General features: G+C 39.0%; 1 protein-coding gene and 1 pseudogene across 1 annotated transcript in view; one reads left to right on the top strand and one right to left on the bottom strand.

Annotated features, from left to right (window-relative positions):
• The window catches only part of RPS6KA5 (ribosomal protein S6 kinase A5), a 182677-nt gene that overhangs the window by 113381 nt on the left and 56195 nt on the right, over nt 1-13101 (top strand). The gene's annotated exons all lie outside the window — the stretch shown is intronic.
• Nucleotides 11479-11893, bottom strand: LOC132359924 (protein FAM136A-like; annotated as a pseudogene).

Raw genomic sequence — 13101 nt, 5'->3', positions numbered from 1 at the left:
AAACTTTGTTAAAAATTTTAGTGGCAACTTGAAAAATGTGACAGATGAAATATGTTCATGGTTGTTTCCTCACTAAACCCTACTACAAGTAAAAGTAAAGGCGTAAAATAGGCATATTCTCAAAAGGGAGAGAGGAAAACAGCAACCAGATTCTGGAAGATGGACAGCAGAAATACTAGTTGTAACCGATTTAGCATGCCTGAAACAGCTGAATCCTAAGCCAGTAATATGAGAATCCCCAAAGCAGGCTAATTTGCACCTCTGACCCCCAGAAAGGCTCAGGAATTGGGGGCACCAGGCGTCGCTCAAAGCAAGAGTGCAGGACATAAGAGGATTAGTTGGAAGTCTATATAAGAAACAGGTACCCCCCCAGATCTCAGATCTACACTATCCCCGTAGGAAACCTTGCCTTTCTGACCCTCATGGAAGACTGACAAGGTTAAATAGACAAAACTGTGGATTCAGGGGCAAGGAGCACGGTTGAGGGAGAGGACACCGTCAAAGCTAGGGGGTGGCGTGAAGATTGCCACACTGCGCTGTGGAACTGCCATGGCCTCTTGCTGCCCCTTCCTTCTGAGAACCGTGGCTTCCTAGACAAGAGCTGGGAGGATTCCTCTCTGAGAACTGAGAACAGAAATCTACAGATGCTGTCGGCTAGTGGTTTTGCCAGTGAACTGGCCCAGCCAGATCTCCCTACAGTGAGGCCTGTGGCTTAGCAAGCCCAGCCCACGCCGCAGAAGCACATTTGTGATGATGTCACAATTTCTCTTTATATTTTGATTTCATTGTATTTCAATATCATTAGTCTGCTCTGTCCTACAATATATGTAAAAGCATTATGCTGAGAAGGGGTCTGTCAGCTTCAACAGACTGTCAAAGGACCCTTGGCATGTAAAGATGGAGGACTCCCCCCGCATAGAGAGAGTTGGTGATCACTTTTTCCTCTCCCCGTGGAACCGCAGGTACATTTACTCATTCACTTCATCAGTATTTGTTGAGAGACTTCTATCTGCTAGACATTAGGCTAGGTTCTGGTGATACTACAATGAAAGAATCATTCCGTGAATCCTGTATTTCTGGACATGTGTGGCTGATCATTTGGCAATAGGCAGAAACAGACTTTGGCACTGAGGAAGAGCAAAATGTTTGAAACCAAAGCAAGAGGTAAACAAAATTCAAACATGATCAGAATTGTTGGGTTTTAATACAGTAATACAAATTAGTCAGAACTGCTGGGTTACTGAATCAGCTGCGTCACTTCTCACAAGAGAGACCTGTGTTTTCTGCTGGTCAATTCAACAGCTATTCCTCAAGGGAATGAAGGGAATTCTTGTCGGATGCCACAGTTTTTGAGCACTTGGCTATTTAGGTGCAAAAATGAAACAATGGGATTCAATCTGAAGTGGAGAAGTAATTTATAGATTCCCTTATTCACAATGCAACCTAGCTGCATTTCATGTAGTTATGTGTTATAGTCATGTGTTATTAAGCCTTATGGTTTCATCTGTCTTCTCCCCTCAGACTACCAGCTCATTCTTCCTCTTAGCTGAAGAGGACATACTGTCTTGCTAGGCTTCAGGTTTAACTCTTAGGGCTCAAGTAGGGACTCTCCTTTTCTGAGTCCCCTAAAACTTGATCTAATGGTCCTTTGCTCCCCCTTATTCCACCTGGCATCCGCTTAGCAAGTGTCCCTGCCTAGACCTATTGCACCTCAAAAATATTCCCATCCAACAATTTCTGTTTTGATTACCTAGCATTCCTTTTTGGTTTCCCATGTCAGCCTGACTTATATCAAAATATCATTTCTTGGAATGAGCTTCTTTTTTGTCTATTCCTACGCTACCTCCTTGGTTTTCAGCTTAAACTTCACTTTGAGGAGTTTCCTCCCTGGTTTCCAGTTTTATATAGAGAGATTATACATCTCTACCTCTATCTGTAACGGACCCCTCTTCTTTTCTACCTCTTCTTCTTCTGCTTGGACCCTTTCTGTCACCATTTAAGCAAGCCTAGTCTCTCCCATCTTAAATGTTTAAAAATGGAGAGATGAATGGATGAATGGACTGACTGATGAACAGCAAACAATCTCAGAATCCCCTATTCCCTTCCAGTTGTTGCCCTATGTTCTCCTTTGTCAATATTTGTCTGTGCAGTCTATTACCCACAGGTCACTCACCCCTCAATCTACTCCAGTTTGGCTTGCACCTCCTACCAGTTGACTGAACCTGTTCTTGCCAAGGCCACTATTGACCTCCATTTTAAGTTTGTTTTTTTTTAATTAATGCTTTTATTTATTATTATTATTATTTTTTGGCTGTGTTGGGTTTTCGTTTCTGTGCGCGGGCTTTCTCTAGTTGCGGCGAGCGGGGGCCACTCTTCATCACGGTGCGCGGGCCTCTCACTATCGCGGCCTCTCTTGTTGCGGAGCACAGGCTCCAGACGCGCAGGCTCAGTAGTTGTGGCTCACGGGCCCAGTTGCTCCGCGGCATGTGGGATCTTCCCAGACCAGGGCTCGAACACGTGTCCCCTGCATTGGCAGGCAGATTCTCAACCACTGCGCCACCAGGGAAGCCCACATTTTAAGTATTTTTGAGTCCTCACCTTACTTGACTACCTAGTAGTGTTGAACTGGAAATTGCGTCTCACCCTGGCTTCTGTGACACCATGCTCCCCTGCCTTTCCTTCTCTCTCTCAGTGTCTTTTGCAGGCTCTTTCTCTTCTACCTGAGGACTCCTCACAGTTCAGTCCTAGGTACTCTTCTCTTTTTATGCTTGCACTCTCTCCCTGTATGCTGGTGATTCCCAAATATACATGGCCAACCCTGACCGCTCTACTGGGCTCCAGACCCAAACATGCCCCTAGTGTGTCTCCCCTTGACTCTCTCATAGATCACACAAGCCCAGCATTTCCAAACCTGAATTAATATTCCCCCACACAAATCTGCTTCTTTTTCAGTTTATCACAGTTTTGTGTATTACAAATTCTGCTCTCATTTGATCTGGGAAATATTTCTATTTAATTTTCAGGAATTACTTTTTAGACAGGTTTGAAGTTTCTACTCATGGTGTACTACTCATCTCTCTGTATATTTGTTAATTTAATAATTCAACAGATATTTATTGAGTACCTGCTATGTGCCAGGTATTGTACTAGACCCTAGAAATATAGTGGTGAAAGAAACAAATTCCTTGCCCTCATGAGCCTAGATTTTAGAAGTATTCATCATTACCTCATATAATTATTTCTAGATTGTAATTTGCTAAACTAAATTGTATACTGGATAAAATTGATTTATTTTAGAAGCCTTAACAATCTTTTATATGATAATGAACACTATACAAATTTGATACTTTTACTGATATGTTCTTTTCTCAACCACATAATTTCACAAATCCCTTGTAATTCTGAGAATAAAAGAAGACATTTCTAAATATCTGCACACTGATATATGTTTTTCATAAGATTTTTTGAGAATACAGTTCAGCAAACATTTGTTGAGTTCTTACTGTGAGTCTGCTAGGTATTGGATATATGATTTTAACATTGAAGACTTTAAAGGCACTTTTCTAAAAAGGGCATCTGTTCTTATTTATAAGAAAATAATGTCAAAGTGATACATTCATGTGTTATTAATTCCCCTATACTTAGCTATGGTATATGCATTCTATGTTTTCATAATTTAACATTGAGCATTTGAAAAAATTCACAACAGGTTATTAATATGAATCCTCAGGTAGATAATAAAACTAGAAGAAAAATAACATCCCAACATTTAAAACAGAGGTAGCTAAGTTAATTATAACTCACTGCCATGGTAGCTGTACTTAAAAGGAAAAGGCCTGTGGATTTTTCTTTCCAGAAAATAGAAAAATGCAATCTTTGCTCCATTCAGATAATGTTATTCATTAATTAATTCTTTGAACATAGAAGAGGCATTTTAGTGTAGTGGAAAGAACGCATATTGAAGTTAGAGGATCTTTTTCGGTTCTCCACTTCCTGGCTGTGTGACACTGGGCAAGTCACTTAGTCATTAACTCCTCTCAGTCTTGGTTTCTTCATCTGTAAAATAATATTTGTCATATCTAATTTATACAATTTTCATATGGATGCAATGAGTTAATGCTCATGAAAGTACTTTTTTAAAGTGTAAAACACAATGTAAATATCAGTTTCCACTTAAAGAGGTACTATTCAGATTTCAGATTACTATGAGTAAAATTAAAACATACAAATGAGAATCTTAAATTATTCTCCCATAATTTTCTTATTTGTAGGAAAGTTTTAAATTACATCTTTGTCTAATAAATGCCTAGTTTATAATGTCATTCGCAGGATTCTGCTGTTACAATGTGCATGTCTCAGGATGCCTAGGTGAGGTTCAGGATCCATAAAGAGCGTGTTTGCATGAGGAATCAGACAAGCCAACTCTCTAAGGCAGATTTTTAGTTTCGTCCATCTCCCTTCCTGATAGATCCATAGTGACTGACATCTAGTCATGATTCTGTTCATTTGCATGTGCTCCTGAAGAGCCTGTTAAGTCTCTGTCGATAAGTCCTATCAGTCATTTGCCAAAATCATGACTCTGGGTTAATTCTAGTTATTTTAAGGTAAATATTGAGATGGAAGTGCTGGGAAAGTAGGAGACCTAGAAACCAGTCAGAGGGTTCTTCTGTGGCCCCTGTTTTTCCTCTACTCAAACAATATTACACAATATTCAGATACTAATACATAACGCTTTAGCCATTTGTAAAGGTTTTTTCCACCAGATATCAGAGCAGATCCCCTGCCCTTGGACAGGAGGAGGGGGAGGGCGGCAGAGATGGCTTTGTCCTCAGGTGTCTGCCTCACAGATCCCTTTATAACTTTTCTTATGGGAGAAATTATTGGCTCAGGTAAGATTTATTCATATACTATTTCTTATCTTAAGGCAGGCTCAGTGCACAAGTTCAATGGGCAGGTTTTATGTAAATTACATCACAGGGCTAGCAGGGACAACTTTTGAACTGAGATTCTTTTCAGAGAAACTTCTACTGTAGATTCCATTTGTTCAAATTATGTTAAATATACTTTTAATTTACTTGAAAACTATATTTAGCAGTCATATTCTATATTAATATAGGATATATTAATCTATAAACAGAATATATAAACCTATAAATAGATTATTTTAATCTATTTTCTAAGTGTCAGGGACTTTCAAACCCATAAGGGGAATTTAGCAAGAGACACCCTGGAATACTAACATTGCATAAATGTGATTAATAAATGTTTATATTTTCCAAATTTCTTCTTAAATGTTTTATATTGTAAAATATTTCAAATGTAATAAAAATACAGCAAATGGTATAGCAGAATCTGTGCACCCACTAGTCACATATACAGTTATGGACAATTTGTGGTTTTTTCCCATTCACTCAGCAAATATTGAGAGAACATCTACTGTGATCCAGGCACTGTTCTATCTAGGTGTTGGAATCCAGCAATTAACAAAACAGACAAAAATTTCCCCCCCGAGGCAGATAATAACAAATAAACAAGTAAAATATGTATGGAATATGTTAGATAATGGTAATTGACACAAAGACAAGTACAGTAGGAAAGAGAGATAGGAAGTAGCAGGGTGAGAGCAGCTTGGACTTTCAAATCAGGTGATCAGGAAAGGCTTCACTAAGAAGGTGACAGTTGAGTCAAGACTTGAAGGAAGTGAGAGAGCATGAGATATATCAATATCCAGGAAAGAGATTTCTAGGTCAAGGGATCAGCCAGTGTTGAGGCCCTCGGGTGGGAATATGCCTGGGCTGTTTGTGAACAAAAAGGAGGTAAGTGTGGGTGTGTAGAGTGAGTGAGGATAGAGTAGTGGGAAAGAAGGACGTGGAGGTGGTCATCTGGAGGAAGGACTGTGCAGATCGTGCAGAGCATGGGAGACCATTGTAAGGACTATGGGTCCTCCGCGTGAAACGGGAGCCACTGGAGAGCTTTGCGTAGAAGATGACAAGGCCTGAGTTATCTAAGAAGATACTGTTTGCCAAGCACGATGGTCCTGTAGTGGAACAAATCTGGAAACTTGGAGACCAGTTAGGAAGCTGTTGCATTAACCCCAGCAAGAGATGGCATTGATTTAGACCATGGGGTAGCAGAGTAGGTTGGAAGACATAGTCAGATTTTAGATATATTTTGACATTAGCGCTAAGGAAATTTCCTGATGGCTTGAATATGGGGTGTGAGAGAACAAGAGGAATCAACAGTAGCTCCAAAGTTTGGGGCCAGAGCAGCTGGAAGGATGAAGTTGCTGTCAACTAATATGCCGAAGGGGAGGTTTTGGGTGGGTGGAGGAGTGCAGTTGAACCAGTTGAGTCTGAGATGTCTGTTAGATGTACAGAGATGTTTAATAGGCAGTAGGGTATATGAATCTGGAATTTGGGACAGAAGTCTCATCTAGAGATAGGAATTTGGAATTTGCCAATATATAAGTAGTATTTAAAATCACGAAAATGAATGAGAATACCAACAGAGTAAGTATAGATAGAAAAGAAAAAATGACAAAGGTATAAACTCTAGTTATTCCAACATTAAGAGAGTCAAGAGAGGAAGATAAACCAGCAAAGGAGACTGAGAAAAAGGGATGAGGAGGTTGGGAAGAAAACAGGCAGGTGTGTTGTCCCCGGAAGCTAAGTGAAGAAGTGTTTCAGGGATGATAAATGATCAACTATATCAAATACTGTTGTTAGGTCAAGTAAGACACGGACTGAAAATTGAGCATTGGCTCAGTTTAAACCTAAGAAGAGAGAGACTGGGGATAGATATACTGTCAGCCACAAATATAGAAAAAATGGTTTTCTTAAAACTACATTTAGCAGCACAGGTGCAGGCAAAGAGTGGATGGTGGATTGAATTTAATCTTGTTTTAGTATCCTTACTTTATATATTACATCCATAAATAATACATACTGTTAGCTTATGTTTCTAAAATGTACATAAATGGCATATTATATTGCAGATTGTTTTTTATTTGACTTATTTTTGAAATTTATTCAAGCTGATAAACAGGAATCTGTTTCGTTCATTTTAGCTGCTCTATAATATTCTTTTATATGAATTATCTAGTTTATTTATCCATTCTGCTTCTGAGGTACATTTATGTTTCTGTGTTTTCTCTATCACAGTGTTGCAATTTTTTTCTGATGTTATTGGTTTGTTGGAGTTCTTTAAATATTCCAGCTACCCATCCTTGATAATTATGCATTTTGTGAATTTCTTTTTCAGATCTTTTACTTGTCTTTAACTGTGACTAATGGTGTTTTTGCCATTATCAGATTTGACATTTTAATGTAATCAAATTTACCAATCTCTTAAGATTTATATTCTTTGAATCTTTAAAAAAATTTTAAATTGTTGCAAAATACACATAATACAAAAATTGTCATCTTAATCGTTTTTAAGTGTACAGTTCAGTAGTGTTAACTATATTCACATTTTTTATGCGACAGATCTCTAGAACTTTTTCATCTTGCAAAACTAAACTCTGTACCCATTGAACAACAACTCCCAATTTTCCCCTCCTCCTAGCCCCTGGCAACCACCATTCCTCTTTCTGTTTCTATGAGTTTGACTATTTTAGATACCTAATATAAGTGGAATCATGCAGGATTTATCTTTCTGTGACTAGCTTACTTCAGTTAGGATAATGTCCTCAGTGTTTATCCATGTTGTGGCATGTGACAGGATTTCCATATTTTTTTAAGACTGAATAATATTTCATTGTATGTATATACCACATTTTGTTTATCCGTTCATCCACTGATGGACACTTGAGTTGCTTTCACTTATTGGCTGTTGTGAATAATGCTGCAATGAACATGAGTGTACAAATATCTCTTTGAGATCATTCTTTCAATTCTTTTGCATATATGCCCAGAAGTAGAATTGCTGGATTATGTGACAATTCTATTTTTAATTTTTTGAGGAACCTTCATACTGTTTTCCATAGAAGCTCCACCATTTTACATTCCCATTAACAGAGCACAAGTGTTCCAATTTCTCCACATCCTCACCTACACTTGTTATTTCTGCTTTTTTGATTGTGGCCCTCCTAATGAGCATGAAGTGATATCTCGTAGTTTTAATTTGCATTTCTGTAATGATTAGTGATGTTGAGTCATCTTTTTATATGCTTATTAGCCATTTGTATACCATCTTTGGACGAATGTTTATTGAAGTCCTTTGCCTATTTTTTAATCAAATTTATTTGCTCTTTTGTTGTTGAGTTGTAGGAGTTCTTTATATATTCCGGATATTAACCCCCTATCAGATATATGGTTTGCAAACTTTTTCTCCCATTCTGTAGGTTGTCTTTTTACTTTGCTTGTTTCCTTTGATGCAAGGAAGTTTTAAATTTTAATGTCAACCCATTTGTCTATTTTTGCTTTTGGTGCTGTGCTTTTGGTGTCAGACCCAAGAAATCACTGCCAAATCCAACGTCATGAAGCTTTCCCCCTATGTTTTCTTCTAGTAGTTTTATAGTTTTAGGTTTTACATTTAGATCTTCAGTTCATTTTGAGTTAATTTTTGTATTTGGGGTAAGGTAAGATCCAACTTTATTTTTTTGTGTGTATGAATATTCAGTTTTCCCAGCATCATTTGTTGAAGAGCCTATCCTTTCCCCATTGGCACCCTTGTCAAAGATCATTTGACCATGTGCATAAAGATTTATTGCTGGGCTCTTTATTCTGTTCCATTGGTCTGTATGTTTGTCTTTATTTGTCAAAAATGTTTTGATTGCTGTAGTTTTGTAATATGTTTTGAAATCAGGAAGTGTGAGACCTCCAACTTTGTTCTTTTTCAAGATTGTTTTGGCTATTAATCTCAAATCCTTTGAGATTCCATATGAATTTTAAGATCTTTTTTTCTATTTCTGCAAAAAGTTATTGGGATTTTGATAGGGATTATGTTGACTCTCTAGATCACTTTGGGTAGTGTGGACGTTTTAACAATATTGCCTTCCAGTCCATGAGCATGGGGTGTCTTTCCATTTATTTGTGTCTTTTTAAATTTCTTTCACAATATTTTGTAATTTTAATTGTCCAAGTCTTTTGACCCCTTGGTCAAGTTAACTTATAAGTATTTTATTATTTTTGATGCTTATTTTAAATGGGATTTTCCCCCTTCATTTCCTTTTGGTATTGTTCATTGTTAGTGTATAGAAACATAACTAATTTTTTTTAATTAATTTATTTTATTTATTTATTTTTGGCTGCATTGGGTCTTCGTTGCTGCGCACGGGCTTTCTCTAGTTGCGGTGAGCGGGGGCTACTCTTCGTTGCGGTGCACGTGCTTCTCATTGTGGTGGCTTCTTTTGTTGCACAGCATGGGCTCTAGGCGTGCAGGCTTCAGTAGTTGTGGCACGCGGACTCAGTAGCTGTGGCTCGAGGGCTCTAGAGCGCAGGTTCAGTAGTTGTGGTGCACGGGCTTAGTTGCTCCGCAGCATGTGGGATCCTCCTGGACCAGGGCTTGAACCCGTGACCCCTGCATTGGCAGGCAGATTCTTAACCACCGCGCCACCAGGGAAGTCCCATAACTAATTTTTGTATGTTGATTTTGTATCCTGTAATATTGCTGCTTCTCTTATTAGTCCTAACGGGTTTTTTGTGTGTGAAATCTTTAGGGTTTTTTATGTATAAGATCATATTATCTGCAAGCAGACATAGTTTTACTTCTTCCTTTCCAATTTGGATGTCTTTTCTTTCTTTTTCTTGCCTAACTGCTCTGGGTAAGACATTCAGCGCTATGTTGAATAGCAATGGTGAGAGGGAGCATCCTTACCTTGTTACTCATCTGAGAGGAAAGCTTTCAGTTTTTCACCATTGAGTACGATGTTTGCTGTGGGCTTTTCATACATGGTTTTGTTATGTTGAGGTAGTTTCATTCTATTCCTAACTTGTTGTTAAGTGCTTTTTTTAATCATGAAAAGGTATTGAATTTTGTCAAATGCTTTTGCTGTATCAGTTGAGATGATCATGTGGTTTTTGTCCTTCGTTCTGTTAATGTGGTGTATTACATTGATTGATTTTTTGAATCTTGAACCATTCTTTCATTCCAAGATCTCATTTGGTCATGGTGTATAATCCTTTTTATGTGCTGTTGAATTCAGTTTGCTAGCATTTTTTTTTTCTGGAAGAAAAATTAAGTCTTATTTATGTTTAAAACCAAACCACTAGAAAAATATATCACAGTCTTGAAATAGCAAACAGACAGGCTATATTATCATTTCAAGTAATAAGTTGGTAAAAACACAATGAGGTCCTTGATAAAACGATAAGGTGCCAGAACTGGGGCAAGACCAACGCATGTCGCAAAAGTGGTATTTGGTAACGAAGGGCTGTCCCGTTTTTTGCTCTAAAGGAGTCACAGCTTGCCCCTGAGTTGCTTTCTTTTTCTCCTCTGACCTTCGTGTTGCCAAGGGATTGTTTCAACAGAACTCTGTTATTACAGGGGGCAAAGTAAGCAATACTGGGTTTAGGCTTTCGTTCTATTTTGTTTTATGAAAACCAGATTTTTCCAAAGCCAGTATTTCATAACTCTCTTAATTAAGCAGCTAACATTCCCCTTCACTGTTCATTCCTGAATACTAGCATATAGCACAGTCAAAATCCCCTTTCCCTTCAAGGGTGAGTGTTACTGCAACATTGTCTTGTCACTCGGCTGACTCTGCTGCAGACAGCCTCAGGGCTCATCATGGCTGCCAGTTAGAGGGAAGGTTTGGTTCCCCTACCAGTGTGATAGCGCTTCTTATATTTTTGCAGGGTCTCCAGGCTGAAAGATGTAATGTGTGAGAATTTTAAGAAATGCGCTTCCACATCTTGATGGCCAGAAAGGACCCTTTCAAAGTTTTTATCCAAACTACCTCTCCCAACTCTACATCTTTAAAGTAGCTTCATGCCCTTGTATATAAAACAAAACCAAGCAAAACAAATCCCCAGAAGCCCCCTTTCCCCTTCTAAATTAGTGACCTCCTGGATTTTGTTTTATTTCCAGTTTATGGAAAATGTTGTAGTGATCCTTCTGGCAAACAGGAGGTTGGCAACAAATAGAAACACCTCTCCTCACACTCCACCAGATCATAAGCAGGTCAGATGAACCTGCCAGCCTGTTGGTATCTGTGTACTAAGAGAATCTGGTACCTTGGAGGGCTCTGGTTTGGTACAAGGGAGGCTCCCTGTTGCCAGGATAAGCCCTGGCCACATGAAATTCAGGCTCACAAAAACTCTCCTGTGCTATCTCTGACCCAAATTTTAGCACCAGGTTTTTTCATTTTCTAGGATTCAAACACAAAGGAACTAGTGTCCAGAGGCAAGTGACATAGGCCTTAAACTTGCTGCCATCCTTAATTTCCTCATTCATAAACTTTTCCTTAGAAAACCCAAATCCCCATTCCTCTTTTTAAATACATTTCTGCCTTCAGCCCCGGTGGCCAATAGCAGACATCTATTTCCCAGTGGATGAGAGAGACTCCTTCATCTTCTTGGTCATGGTTGGGGTGAGATTCATGTGGTCATCCACACACACTTGGTCACGCAACTCTCCAGCTGCCGCTTCACCTGAAGCTCTTTACTCCCCGCATCTATTGAATCTTTGGCTTTGTCGTTGCCATGCATAGTGCACCCGGCCAGGCGGTCCTGGAACTTCTCCAACTCGCTGGTCACCGGGGCCTGGGCTTGAGCCAGAGGTGCATGGCAGTGCCCAATGCACTGGTGCACTTGCTGCGTGGACGCCTGGCTGTCGTTACAGCAGCCGGTGCTGCACTGGAACATGAGGCCCTGAATCTTCCGGATGTTCTCTCTCCAGACTCTTCACCAGAGTCCACCGCCTCCTGCATCCGGAGCTGCTGCAGCTCTGCCATGGCGCCCCCCCGCCGCCCGTGCTGCTCCCCACGGCGCCGGCGCCCACATGGACTCCCGCGCTGGAGCCCGCCCCCAGTTTGCTAGCATTTTGCTGAGGACTTTTACATCAGTGTTCATCAAGGATACTGGGCTGTAATTTTCTTTTCTTGTAGTATCTTTCCCTGGCTTTGGTATCAGGGTAATGTTGGTCTCATAAAATTAGTTTGGAAGTGTTCTCTTCAGTTTTTTAGGGAAAGTTTGAGGAGGAATGGTCCTACTACTTCTTTAAATGTTTTTTAAGAATGTCCAGTAAGCCATCTGGTCCTGGCCTTTTCTTTGCTGGGAGATTTTTGATTACTAATTCAGTGTCCTTACTGATTATGGGTCTGTTCAAATTTTCTATTCATGATTCAGTCCCGGTAGATTGTATGTTTCTAGGAATTTATCCATTCTAAATCATTCAATTTATTGGGGTATAATTTAGTTTCTTGTAAGGTCTTCTCTTTAATTTCTGATTTTAGTCGAATCTTCTCTCTCTTTTTCTTAATCTAGCCAAGTGTTTGTCAGTTTTGTTTATCTTTTCAAAAATCTAAGTTTTGCTAATTTTTTTCTGTTGTTCTTCTGTTTTCTGTTTCATTTATTTCTGCTTCAATCTTTATCATTTCTTTCCCTCTGCTAACTTTTGGTTTAGTTTATTCTTCTTTTTCTAGTTCCTTGAGGTGTAAAGTTAAGTTGTTGATTTCTTTGAATCTTTTAAAATGAAATCCATTCCTGTCTCAATGAACTAAGATATTCTCTTTTGTTTTCTTTTTGAAATTAGCATATTGAAATCTTTAATTTATTAGGAATTAATTTATATATATGTGCGAGGTGGGGATCTTATTTTTTTCTCTTTTTATATAGATAACCCAGTTGACTGAACTATTCATTGAATAGTCAGTTAATCCCTTCCCTACTGATTTGAAAAACAGCTTTGTCATATGCCAAATTCCTGTGCATGCTTGTGAGTCTGTTTCTAGGCTCTTCATTCAGTTCTGTTTGTCTGCTTGCCTCTCCCTGAGTCAAAACTGAAAAATCTAAAGGGCCATAGCTTTACGGTATGTCTTTAATCTGGAAAGGTGAGATCTTTCCCCTCTTCACTCTTATCCTGTCATTCTCTCCTTATTTCCCCTGACCTTCCTCCTGCCTCTTCACTGTCTTTGCTATTCTTGGTCTTTTGTTCCTCAGT

Source organism: Balaenoptera ricei, chromosome 2 (assembly GCF_028023285.1).
Source record: "Balaenoptera ricei isolate mBalRic1 chromosome 2, mBalRic1.hap2, whole genome shotgun sequence".
NCBI lineage: Eukaryota > Metazoa > Chordata > Mammalia > Artiodactyla > Balaenopteridae > Balaenoptera > Balaenoptera ricei.
Note: the sequence above shows the minus strand (reverse complement) of the source record. Positions and strands in the feature narration are given on the sequence as shown.